This window comes from Dermatophagoides pteronyssinus, unplaced genomic scaffold, assembly GCF_027571235.1.
Source record: "Dermatophagoides pteronyssinus isolate colony J.1.1.1.1 unplaced genomic scaffold, Derpt_VIB-CSIC_2022.12 sq0005, whole genome shotgun sequence".
Lineage (NCBI taxonomy): Eukaryota > Metazoa > Arthropoda > Arachnida > Sarcoptiformes > Pyroglyphidae > Dermatophagoides > Dermatophagoides pteronyssinus.
This window is the reverse complement of record NW_027461529.1, coordinates 2,249,435-2,263,607: the sequence shown is the minus strand read 5'-3', so window position 1 is coordinate 2,263,607 and position 14,173 is coordinate 2,249,435. Positions and strand designations below refer to the sequence as shown.

At 28.6% G+C, this 14,173-nt stretch overlaps 1 protein-coding gene across 1 annotated transcript in view; it reads right to left on the bottom strand.

Annotated features, from left to right (window-relative positions):
• The window catches only part of LOC113796516 (uncharacterized), a 46,656-nt gene extending 36,044 nt beyond the window's left edge, over positions 1–10,612 (bottom strand). The window contains exon 1 of the mRNA XM_075820077.1: positions 10,460–10,612. The gene's annotated coding sequence lies outside the window, so the exon portion shown is untranslated. The remainder of the gene's footprint in view (positions 1–10,459) is intronic.
• Between the last annotated feature and the right edge of the window lie 3,561 nt (positions 10,613–14,173).

Genomic DNA, 14,173 nt, shown 5'->3' with positions numbered 1-14,173 from the left:
TCGAGCAACATCAATTCCACCAACACGGTGATGAAAAACAGGATTCCCACCCACATGGTGATGTTCCTCTGGATGTTCGAGGGTTAGCAACACCCACTCATGGTTCAATCAATCATCAAATCAATTCGGACGTTAAACAGCTGCTCGCCATCAATTTTCATCATCAACATCATCATAATTTGCACGATCGTAACATTGGTCCGTCCAATCAAGTCGATGAAATCAATCAACAAAGTACACCTCATCAAAATTTTTGTCTAAACCCATCGCAACAACAGCAGCAATTATCGATCGCAGCCGATCTTAAACCTGAATTAAACCCGGTGAAGCAAACAAATTTCAATTCTCCCGGTATCAGTCTAAGCCTACCCGTGGTCAATCTTAACTTTTCATTACCCGGTAGCAATCATTTTTATCATTCATCAACAATTTTCCTTTCTGCTCGCTGTGGTCACATTCCTAATCTTTTCCGACCCGATGGTAAATGGTGTAACTTTCGTCACAATCAACCCAAAACACGTGCTTGTCTGGTAAAGTGCGCGTTTCACTCAATTCGTCATCATTATCGTCAACAATTTTCATCATCACAACCCTCATCGATCGTAGCAGCATCAACAACAACTGCAATTAGCAGCAACAGCGCCAGTCGCTTTTCTTTTATTAAAATTTCATCATCATTTCTTCGGTCGTTTAAAATGACTAATCAAAATTTTTCTGCTCATCGGAACAGTTTTTTTGCTTTCATCAAGAAATTACCACCGGATAAATCATTTATTTTTTCAAGTTCATACTTTTGGCCAGCAACAACAAAAATATCAATCATTATTCGCATCCGTAGAGGTATAAGTCGATTCTTTTTCGTTTTCAACATTGGTAAATCTCTTGCGGTCATTCAATTTCGTATCATTACACCCGGTGAAGAAAACAGAGTCAAAATTCGTTTCAAAATTTTACATTTTCAAATTTATATTTTCGTATTCGCCAGTAGCATCATTCATAATCAATTGCTCATCAGCAAATAACATTTTCATTATTATTTTCAAGAATAATCTCATCGTTATCATTGCTACTATTGGTAATCTTTTGGCAATCATACATTCATCTTTTCGCACTGCGTCCACTTCCGATTTGGTCAACGTGCGCTCATCAAATTTGGTTAACAATTTCAATCAATTTAACCATTCCAATCATTCAATTTTCATATCCATCTATTGGCTTACACTTATTTCACGTTTTCTTGGTTAAATTCATCATTTCAATTGTTCAAAACCTTCAATCATTGGCTTTTCTTAATTTTCTATTGCCTTACACATCATATTTTTCAGCCATTTATTTTTCATTTTGAACAAATTTCATTCAATTTATCCAAAATTTTCCTTCTGATCAATTTTTTTTTTTCTCTCTTAGCCTTATTCTTAGCCTTATTTTTTTTCACTTTTGTTTAATTATTGTAATTTTTTTTTTTCTCTCTGGCAAGGGGGAGGTATGTAACATACTTTGAAAGTGAATCATTTCACTGTCTAGTTTTTGTATATAAGCATTTGTAAATACAAGTAATAAAAGGAGAGAGATGATCACCACACAACATACATATAACACATTATTCAACACTGATGATCATGGATATTCAGAAAAAGAAAAAACGAAAAGAATGATCCAAACATCACTTATGGATATTGGACTCAAGACACCAATTTTGACTTATGGTTTTTTATTTATTTTCATTTTCATTTTTTTCCAATATTATAATTCCATATTACTCACTTAAATGAATCATTATTATTATTATAAAAAGAGAAGAGAAAAGAGAAAATCTGATGGGAATGAAATAATTTTTAATGAATTTTTTTTCTCTTTTGTTTTTCTTATAGATTTATAGTGAACAACAATATATAACAAACTTTGATAAAGAATCGAAGTTTATTTCACTTTCTCTCAACTCTCTCAATCTCTCTCCATATAATCATTGCCATCATCAGTCTAATCATCATACCGTTTTAGTTGTTGTTCTCCTTATACTTGAATCATTTTTCTCTCATTTTCTTTCACTCTTTTTCTATTTTTTCAACATCCCGATGTGATTCTTAATTTTCACTTATATACAATCAAACGATGATGATGATGATGATGATGATGATGGGATAACGAACTTGGAAATTTGGAATTTAGAAGTGAACACATAGAGTGGAAAAAAACACACATCAAACATAGTGAAAATAATGAAAAAATAACGAAGGAAATTAATTTGCAACTAACCAACAAACAAACCAGCAGCCGGAGTTTAGAAAGAAAATAAAAAATAGCAGAGACCGATATGCAATTTCCCAAGTGTCTTGTTTTTTCTCATTCATTTACTTTCACTTTCATTCACTTTATGTCTCTCTCTCTCTCTCTCTCTCTCTCTCTCTCTCTCTCTCTCTCTCTCTCTCTCTCTCTCTCTCTCTCTCTCTCTCTCTCTCTCTCTCTCTCTCTCTCTCTCTCTCTCTCTCTCTCTCTCTCTCTCTCTCTCTCTCTCTCTCTCTCTCTCTCTCTCTCTCTCTCTCTCTCTCTCTCTCTCTCTCTCTCTCTCTCTCTCTCTCTCTCTCTCTCTCTCTCTCTCTCTCTCTCTCTCTCTCTCTCTCTCTCTCTCTCTCTCTCTCTCTCTCTCTCTCTCTCTCTCTCTCTCTCTCTCTCTCTCTCTCTCTCTCTCTCTCTCTCTCTCTCTCTCTCTCTCTCTCTCTCTCTCTCTCTCTCTCTCTCTCTCTCTCTCTCTCTCTCTCTCTCTCTCTCTCTCTCTCTCTCTCTCTCTCTCTCTCTCTTTTAATTCATCTATTCCGACACCATTTCGATGATTATGGTGTCTATTTTGTTTGTTTGTGTGTGTGTATTGGGTGGATATAGAGTTAAAATGAAAAGAGAGAATATGGATCAAGAAATTAAAAAAAAAATGTATCGAAATAAACAATATTAAATCTGTTTCTTCTGGTGTTAAAAGTGTTAAGAATTCACTAGAATTTCTCTTATAATAAGAAAGTGTTAAATAGAGAATTGGGAAAAGTAAAAAAAAAAATTCATTACATTAAATGATGATTATTTATATATAAATGAGGCATAATGAAAAACTGAAATTTTAACATACATTAACAACTTTCTAACATTCTTATAGAAATGATTATAAAATTCAATGAATATAAGCAAATAAATATGAATGTTTGAAATGGAGAAAAATGTTTTCCAAAAATAATGTTAATGATTTTTTGTTGTTGTTTTGGCATCGTTTAAAACAAAACGCTGTAAAACAAAATGCTTAATGGAAATTTACAATGTAAAACATTTTTTTTCAAATGATAATGTTTTTTTTTTAAAATAAATTAACAATAACCAAGAAAAAAAACGTTTGGATTTTTATTTTCAAGTTTGTCAAGTTTCATTTTTATTTTGAGATTTTTAAATGTTTTACATTCTTTATGCCCTGTCATCACATCATTCGTTAAATCGATTCATTATTCTATGCTTGAAAAATAATTGCTCTGTACAAACTATTTGGGGGTTAAATTTTTGTTTTTGAGAGAGGGAGGAAGAAGAGGGGGTTTTTTGCAGTAAATTATGTCGACAATATGATAACAATAGTTGTTGTTAATAGTTAACACTATTATCACCATCATTATTATTATCATCCTTATCATCATCAATGATTTTCATAGAAACAAACCATCAACTAAGATTATAACCCAACCAAGAAGAAGAAGAAAAAAAATGTAAAAAAAAGGATTATTTTCCAAAAGAAATATAAAAAAAGAAAAGATTAACCCGGATCCCCGTAGACAATTATTACACAGAAACACACACACAAACAAAACATCCTTTTGACAATGATGATGAAGTGATCCAAGAAAAGATGGAAATTTTCTTGGATTTTTTTTTGTTTTGTTTTCATTGTTATTGAATTGGTTGATTCATCAATGTGATCGAGTAAGTGTTAAAAGTAATTGAGAGAGAGAGAGAGAGAGAGAGGGGGAGGGAAATTTATCAACAACAACCAAAAAAAAACATGAAATGTTTCTAATTCCAAAGTTTTTTTTGAATATATACATGGCATGTGATGAAGATATTCATTTTGATCAAACTTTTTTCTTTTTTCAGTTATTTTTCCTGGAAAAATTTTCCAGGAAAAAAAGAATAACAATTTTAAGGAAATTTTCTTTTTTTTTCATCAACGAAATGAATGTTATCAACTTAACATGGATAGATTGTTTTAGAATCTAAGAAGAAAGAAAAGGAAAAAATCTTTATTTTTTCTGTTTGATTTGCCATTGTCTATTGTATATATCCTATTATGATTTGTTCTGGAATTTTTGTTTTTTTTTTGATTCTTGATTCTTTCATAGATTTTTTGATGGGATATATAAATTTATTATGACTTTGGATAGAAATGAACCAAAAAAAAAAAAACGTTATGAGATTTTTGTTTTTTGTTGTTTTTTTTTCACTATTCTGAACACATTGGACATTAAACAATGATGATGATGATAAAATTATATTTCTCTCTATACCCGGTTAGTTTTGTTGTTGTTGTTGTTTTTTTTGTCAAGACATTTCCATCATCATTGGCCATTCATTGGTCCGTCGGTCAGTTAGTCGGTTCGGTATGGAAAGTCTTGTTTCTTTTTTTGTTCATTTCATCTTCATGTCCATTTTTTTCTGGTTTTTGGTAGTAAATACACACACAGAAACCATATCAAAAAGTATTTTTACGCAATCTCTCCGTATATTGACATCTATATATTTATATGAAAATTTTGTTGTTGTTGTTGTTTTTGCTGAGAAAAAAATGGATGAATTTTAAAATAAATTCCCTTGTATATATAGTGGATGAAAAAGCTAAAAAAATGGCCATCATAAGTGAATTTTTTTGGTTTTTGTTTTTTGCAGCAGCAGCAACCAAAAATAAAATCAATTTTTTCAAAAGCTTATGGGAATAGAAAACGTGAAAACCGAAATAAAAATAACAGAAATAAGACCCAAACAGATCATCCATTCAACGATTATAGTGAGAAAAATTCTGTGAAAAGAGAGAGAGAGAGAGAAAGCAAATTTTCCATCAGAAAAACAAAAAACAAAAATGGAGAATCGGCAAATATCATCAAATCATTGAATTCAAAGAGAATTTAATGTTGGACTAACATCAACATAATTATCATCATTTAACATTTTGATGATAATCATCCAAATAAATAAGCCTTACAAACAAACGAACTCCACAAAAACAAAAAATGTCATTTCATTTGTTTTTGTGTCTAGAAAAAAAAATCATAATAAACATCATTTTTAGTAGTTACTAATAATGATGATGATGATGATTATCATTATTCAGTAAAAACAGAAAACAGAAAAATTAACACCATTCTGTTAAATGATTACAATAATAATAATAATAATAATAATTTGAAATTACAAATGAACTTTGAAAAAAGTTTTGGTAGTTACTTCAAAATTATTTAATCAATCATTTTGTATTCAAGAAAATTCATAGACTGAAAATAACATAAATTTGAAACACTGTATAAACACACGACTTCTGGTCTCCTATTTTTTTTCCATCATAACATCATCATTATAAAAATGTCACATTTTTCATGCAAAAAAAAAAATTATTAGATAATATTTGTTGACATCATCATTATGTTGAATGTCAAAAACAAAAAACAAAATGAATGAATGAATGAATTTTTTGTTGAACGGTATGAATAAAAAAAAAGTGAAAACAAAATAGCAAGAGAGAGAGAGAGAATGAAACTTATGACATTTGTAACAAACATAAATTCTGTATATATATGTGGACAATATATTTGACAGTCCAAACCAGCCAAAAAAAAGAAAAAACTTTTTAAATTGATGTTTATTCAAGAAACAAAAAACATGGAAAATTTGTTTCTTTTTCCTGGACGTCAAATCAAATCAACTTGAAAAAAAAGTCGTTCAATCAAACGATAATCATCTTTATTAATCAACATAGCTGTCAGTTTTTCTGGTAAAAAAAAATTATCATTAAAAAATGGATAATGATAAGCTTTGATAAGTTTTTTTCTCTGTTTCAACTAATCTCTTTGGTCGAATTATAGCCTTCGAATATTCTTTGTGTGTTTGTGTATGCGTGATTTGAACTTTTTTTTCTTTCATATTTTTCCTATTATTTTGTTGTTGAAAACAAAATGAAAAACATGTTTTTGTTTTTTTTTGGATTATTCAACAAATCCTACTTGCTCATATTTACTGTATTTACTATGTGGTCATCAGGTTTTGTTTTCTGATTGAACAAAACACAGAACAAAATGAAGATAATGAATTGTCTCTCTCTCACTCTCCTTGTTTGTTTGTTTGTTTGTTTGTGTTAAAAGATTTAACACTCAATTCTCATTCATCACTTGTCATTATTATTATTTTAATTATCAAACATACAGAGCGAGAGAGAGAAGAAAAAGGTGAAAACAAATTCATCATCATACATCATTGTACAGTGGAAAAGAAAATGACTAAAATAAACAAACCGAAAAACGAAAAAAAAAAACGAAAGATGATTAGAAACAAATGAAGAACAAGATAACATAAATGAACAAGAAGTTCATTTATTCTAGTGTTTTACTTTTCAAACCAAAGAAAAAAAAGAAAAAAAAAGATCAATCATATACAAACACAAAAAACAAAACCAAATTCCATAGAAATATCCATATAGAGAAAAGAGAAAATATTCATTAGATTATGGCAGTGATTCTCAACCTTTTTGTTGTCGCGGCACAATTTTAGAATTTTTAAATATATAACAGTTGCATTTTCAGAATTTCGCGGCACACCAAAGTGCCGCGGCACACGGGTTGAGAATCACTGGATTATGCAATAATAATATTGTTGTTGTTGTTATAGTTAACTAGGTCATAAATAAAAAGTAGTTACATCATAATCATCATCATCATATGAATCGATAACGAAAAAATTCATAATTCGTCATTTATTCAGTTTTCTGTTTGTTTGTTTGTTTTTCTCACTATAGTTACTTACACACATCAATGATTGATTTTTTTTCCCTTGGATTAACACAAAATGAATTTCAGCAGAATTTCAATTTTCAAACAAAAAACTAAACAGAGGAAAATTTGTTGTTCAATTTTATTACCTTTTTTTAAAAAAAAATCATATCAATAATTGAAGAAAAAAACTTTATTTACAAGTTTCGTCTACATGTATCAAATTCAATGTTGTTGTTGTTGTTGCTGTTTTGCTGCTTTAGTTTGAAGAAAAAAAAGGAAACAAAAATATTCGATTGAATTGAATATGAATAATTGATTCTTTTATCTATTTTGAATGGAAAAATATTGTGAAAAACAAGTCAAATTCAATAGAGAGAAATTCGCCATTTTTTTTTCGTTGGAAAAATCTTTTCACAAATACTTTACTTTTTAAACATCAAATGATGATGATGATGATGGAAATTTTCAATATCGATTCAATTCAATTTGATTGTCTCAATTTAAAAAGATTAAAAATTTAAGAATTGAAACAAGAAAGAAGAAGAAGAAAAAAGTTTCGTTTCGTTCACAGTTTCAATTTTTTTTGTTCAAAACAAAGTATAAATCAATATTTGCAACTTATAAGTTAAAGTGAAATCTTATTTCACTTTACTTTACTTTATCATTTGAACCAGAAAAAAAATGAAAAAAGAAAACAAACAGATCAAAATCAACAAAGAATCCAAGTAAAGGAAAAAAATTGAATTAACAAATCAATCGGAAATTACTTACTATTATCGGAAAAAAATAAACATTTAAAAAAAAATGAAAATTTTCTTTCAAAACAAAATCAGAAATTATCAAGTTCTGTTTGTCACCGAATCTAAGAATGTTTCATATATGAAGAAGAACCCAGAACGAAAAAAAAGGTGAAATTCTTTACACCAGAATCAACCATTAAACGAAAAAACCAAATAAATACGTTTACGTATAATGAATATAAATATAAAAGAAAAGAAAACTGTATTGTATTGAAAATCACTTTAATGATTTTTTTTTCTGTTGTGCTTAACACATTCACTAATATAATACCAACACACACACACAGAGATTTCATTCATTTTTATGATCCATGATGATGATTTTTATTCAATACAAATGTTGATCATGATGATCATCATCAATATTCGTTGTTCACTATCATTTTTTTTCATTGGTTATCTAATCACAGCATTTTTTTTTTTGTTTCACTTTATTATATTCATTCACAGGAAGAATTCAAATGAAAATGAAAATAAAAAAATCACCATTCATAACACGACATGCGTTCATACACACACACACATTATTCGATATTGGATAATCACGTTTCAATTCGATTCTTTTCTCTTCTTCGATATTTGAATGCAGTAATTTTTTTGGTTTTGTTTTGAACAAATTTTTTTATTTCATTCGATTTATGTACCGGAATAATATTTAGGCCGCAGCAAAAAAAGGTGAAATTTTTTTTCTTTAATATTGCATTTGTGAAGAAAAAGAAGAAAAAAACATTAACCAAAAGGGAATGTGGAAACAAAAAGAAAACGGCAGCATATTTTCTATTGAAGTATTCATAAAATGAAAATAACCATTGGTTTTTTGGATAAAAGTGGCAAAAAAGAGGCAAAAAACAATGAAAAATAATAATATTCGTCATTTATGTAAAGGATGATGGATATTTTCAACATTTTTTGGTGGTAAATGGATGGAAGAAGTTTGCCAGGGGAGAAAATTCTTATGAAAAGCGAAAAAACCAAACCAAACAACAACAAAAACTATAGCCCCAATGGTATTTTATTTACGAAAAAAAAAAATTCACTTATTTTCAATTTCAATTTCTTTTTCCTGTTCACTTTCTTTTTTTTATATTCATTATTTTGTTTCTTGTTGTTGTTGTTGTTTTTGATGGCCATAAACCACAAAAAAAATTTTTTTTGAGAATTTTCTCTCCTTTAAAATATTGCATTTGCATTTCTGTTGTTGTTGTTGTTTTATTTGTTTTGTTTTGTTTGGTTATTGACAATCCATACACGAAATAAATGAGCAAACGAGAATAAAGTGGATGAAATACATTAACAACAACAACAAAAATTTACCCAAGAATATTCATAGAGGCAACAACAACAAGAAAAAAAGAAAAATTGACAGTTTCAATTATCCAAATGGAGAGAAAAAAAAGGGTTCAAATAAATTGGCGATGAGAATTTTTTTTTAATGTAGATTTTTTTTCCTTTCAGTTTTTTTGTTGTTGTTGTTTTTCTTTACTAAGTTGTGGCGTGGGTTTTCTCTCCTACAAACATTTACTTGGGAAAAATTTGCATAATTTTATCAACAACAAGAAAGAATTATGAGGCTTATTAATTTAGAAATGTTGTTTGTTGTTTTGAAGAGAGCAAAACACGTGGTCACATTTGAAAATTTGATTCATTCAGAAATTTCAGTTTATTTTTGCAAAAGAAAATAAAATAAGACTCATTACAGCACCGAAAGCATACTTGAAAATTCTATGTCAAATGAAAATGAAATAACTTTTTTTTCTTCACAAATAAAAATTCTTAATTTGATTTCAATGAAATTCATACACACAGAAACGAAAAAAAACTAGCAAACCAAATAAAGAAGAGAAAAAAACTCATTATAATAAATGAAAGAATCCAGACTGCAAAAAGAACTAAAAGAAAAATTCATTGAAATATTTTTCATCGTTTTTTCGTTGAAATTTCGTTTTTAGAAAAGACACTTTACAAATAATGATGATGATGATTGGCCATATATTTGGTGGACAGGAATCATTTTCATTTCATTTCATTTATCTTTGATTAAATCAAACCAAGAAAAACATCAAAATTACCAACAACAAAAAAAAAGAATTGCTGTATCGATAAAAAGCACGAATTTTTTTCTATCGAATATCATTGATAGTAAATGGATCAGAAGAAGAAAAGATTAATATCGACGATAACCGAGAAAAAGGAATTCGGATGAAGAAAAATTCAAAATTCGTAACTTTTTCTTTTACGAATGCAAATGACCAAACTGGAGAAAAACAAAAATTTCTTAAAATCTTAAGACACTATGGAGAAAGAAAGAAACTTTTGTGATTTTATGAATATTTGATGATGAACTTAATCATATAATTAATTGAAAATTTATAACTAAAAACTACTAAACTACTTTACTTAATTTATATTTATATGTTATTGAAAAATAATTAGATAAATGTTTTCTTTGTTTCTTTTCTTTTCTTTTCTTTTCTATTCATTCAGATGATGATTCTGTAAATAAAACACCCACACACACACACACAAATCAGATCAAATTTCATATTAGTTATCCGATTTTCTTTTCTTTTTTTTCATTTCTTTTGGGGATCATTTTCATGATCCGATTGTATGATTGAATTTTGTGTATGTATGATATTTATAAACAAATTTTACCTTATTATTTTTTTGTTTTTGTTTTCAATGTTGAATAATATTTTTACTTTTCAATTATATTTGTAAACAGTATATTAATATGAAATTATAATTTTTTTTTTCTCTCTTCTTTTCTTTTTTCAAGTGAACACAAATGCCATCTTGTTGGCAGTGTGTTAATTTAAATAAAATAAATAAATGTTGAATAACAAAGTTTTTTTTTCGGCTGCTGTTTTGTGAAGCACAAAATGGGAGAAGAAAAAAAACTTTTTGTTGTTGTTGCTGATATTGAAGAGGAAAAAGGGGACATTCATTGATCTTAACAGAATATTTATCAAGAATTAAACACACACACACAGAGATAATGTTGATAACAAACTTTTTTTTCTTTTCAAAATAATAATTTGAAATAATTATTGATGAAACTATGTTGGCTATATCCACACAAACACAACACAGAACAACAAAATTACAAGTAAACATTTCAAAAGAATCGTTTTCATTTATGAAAACAAAACAAAAAAACATTCAAAAATATGATGTGTGTGCAAATGAACCAAAATCAACACACGCAAAACAGACCGAAAATGTGAATGAATTTTTTTTCATTCTGTTTTTTTCAATTGAAATTTGGTTAAAGGATAAGGATAATGGTTAGAATGAACAGTGGAAAAAAAACTGTATGATGATGGGCAAATGAAAAAAAAGATGACGATGTTAATGTTGATGATTAGAAAAAATAGCGGGCGCCGAAAAGTTTACAGCCACTAAACAAAACAAAACAAAACAAAAAAAACGGATGAAAAGAAATATATCACACACACAGAGACACAGAGAGAGAAAGAATAGTTGTCGAAACAGACAGTCGAAATCAAACATGAGAATGATCCAACCAAACCAGAGAAAAGAAAAGAAGAAAATAAAATCGTATCCACCATACAAACAAACAACAAACAAACACATGAATGAATAAAGCTGCTATACTGAAGAAAAGAATAAAAAGAAAAGAGAAATAACAAGAAAATGAAGAAGAAAAAAACTGCAAAAAAAAGGACAAGCAATGAAATAGATGATTCCAGGATCGACAATGATGATGATGACGACTATGATCATTTCTACATTTCGTTTTAAAAAGATTTTTGTTCAATTCATTTCAATAGTGAAATAACCGCCAGGCTTCGGGTAAAAGAATTTGAACCTACCACACATAGCCATACCACATCAAATAACATCACATACATATAAAAATATAGTCATAGGTTTTGGATATATATCGAATACACTAAACAACCAACCAAACAACTAACCAAATATATCCGCTAGTCTGTAAGTAAACCAATTGGTGAATGAAATGATGATGGAGAAAGAATGAAAGAATCATTCTAGGATTCGGTCTAGGATCATATCGCCCTAACACATACAGATATTTTTATTTTCACACTAAAACATAGCCATGTAGAGAATAAATGTGGCTAAGAAAAGAAAGAAAGAAAACCCGAAAGAAAATGAATGAATGAATGAAAATCCAACACATAGTGTGTACACACACACACATACACACACATAGCGAAAAACCAAACCAAAAAAAAAAGAAAAAAAAAATTATTCTGGATTCAGAAGTTTAGGATTTTTTTTATTTTTTGTGCTTCGTTTTTGTTGTTGTTCATCATCATCATCATCATCATTTGTGAATGTGCTGAATTTTTTAGTTTAGTTTTTTTTCTTCTTTTTTCCAGTTTTCCAATGTTGTATTTTAGAGAATCATTTTTTTTTTTTTTTTTGGTGATTTTACTGAATGACGATGATGATGATGAGACTTTCTTTGTGTCTGTGTGTGCGGTTGTTGGCTCCCTGCTTAGTTTTTATTCTGTATACAAGATGATAATGAAAAACATGGTGAGAAATAAAAAAAAACAACAACAACAGGGTGAGAGTGAGTGAGAGAAATAGTTTTTCCCCTCAATAGTTATGCCGTGTTATTTTAATGTTATGGATGTTGTTGTTTCAGAAACAGACCGGATATAATTTTGATGAAAGTTTTCTTTTTCTTTTTCTTGTTGTTTGTCATACATGTTTTCAGTGTCAAGATATTTTGCTTGATTTTTTTTAAATTTTTCTTTTCTCTGTTTATGAATGCAATAGAAAGGATTGCAGTTTTGCTTTGTTGTTTGTTTCTCTTCATAGGAATTTCATTATCATGATTATATCAAAGTAACCCAGAAAAATCACATTAAATGTCATAGTATCATGTGTGTGTCTGTGATTATAAGTTTCATTAAGAATCGATTATCAATAAATTTGGTTCGATCGTTTTTCTTTGTTTTCCTTGTTTCTGTCGAGTGTTAAAAGTAGTAAAAAAGACATTAAAAATTTTGATTCCAGCCAAATGGATTAACTAACAAAACAGGATTGCAAACCATCTTTCTGTAGATTATCAATCAGATTTAACACGAAAGCACGTTTGACTTTGATTTTGAATGCTGTTTTTTGGGATTTTTTCGAAAGTTAGAAAAAAAAATTTCTGCAAAGAATGTGGATAGAGGAAAAAAAGATTGTGTGTGTGTGCGAGAGAAAGTGAGAATATTTTTTTTTCCCAATTCGTTCAATGGATACATTTCCAAAAGAAAAGAAAAGAAAAAAAAAACTTTGAACAAGTTTCATTTTTTTTTCTTCTTTGGTTGAAACAAATAGAGATGGATAGATGAAAATAGCTGTAAAAACGGGGATGATGAAAAATAACAACAACAATATCAAATGATGAACGATATATCGAAAAAATGTATAGAAATGGAATCACGTAAAACGTTAATATGTTTTTTTTTCGTTTCGTTGTTATTGTTGATGATGATGATGATATCGTCGTAGTCGTTTTTTCTGGTTTTTTTTCCTGGTTTTTTCTTCTTCGAAATCGACAACATGCTTTATGCGGGAATATGTGCATGGTGTATTTTTTTTGGGCAAAAGGTGGATAATATTATTGGAAAAATTTTCAAATTGGTTTCAATGTAATTTCTCTTGGTTGTTGTTCTTGGTTGTTGTTGTATATCATAATTGTTGTAAAAGCTATCGATTATTTTTCATTCATTCATTTATACATTTCTATCAATGTATTTTGAATTTAGTGTTTTCAATTTTTGTTGTTGGTTGTTGTTTCATGGATTTTTCGTTACATCATCATCATCATCATTTAGAAATGACTTATATTAACATTCATGAAAGTGAATATGATGATGTTTCTAAATTTTTTTCTTTTCTCTTGTTATTGTTGTTGTTGTTGATTATTATTATTCTCAATCAATCGATATATATTGGTGTGGATATATAATGTTTTTTTCTGGGGTTTCTTGTTTCTTTGGAATATGTTTATATGTTTGTTTGTATGTGTTTGGCTTCACTCTAATTGATCAGATTAATATTGTTGATTGTGAAAGAGAGAGAGAGAGAGAGAGAGAGAGAGAGAGAGAGAGAGAGAGAGAGAGAGAGAGAGAGAGAGAGAGAGAGAGAGAGAGAGAGAGAGAGAGAGAGAGAGAGAGAGAGAGAAACATGTAACAAATGTGAAAACATACATTATGCTTATGTATGATATATATGTTCACAATCGATATTCAATACACACACACACACACAAAAAAAAACATCCGTTACAATCAAATAATGATAATCTATGATAGCCATTTTGTTGTTGTTATAATAATAAATATAACTAATTATAATTATAAAAAAAAAAAAAAAAAA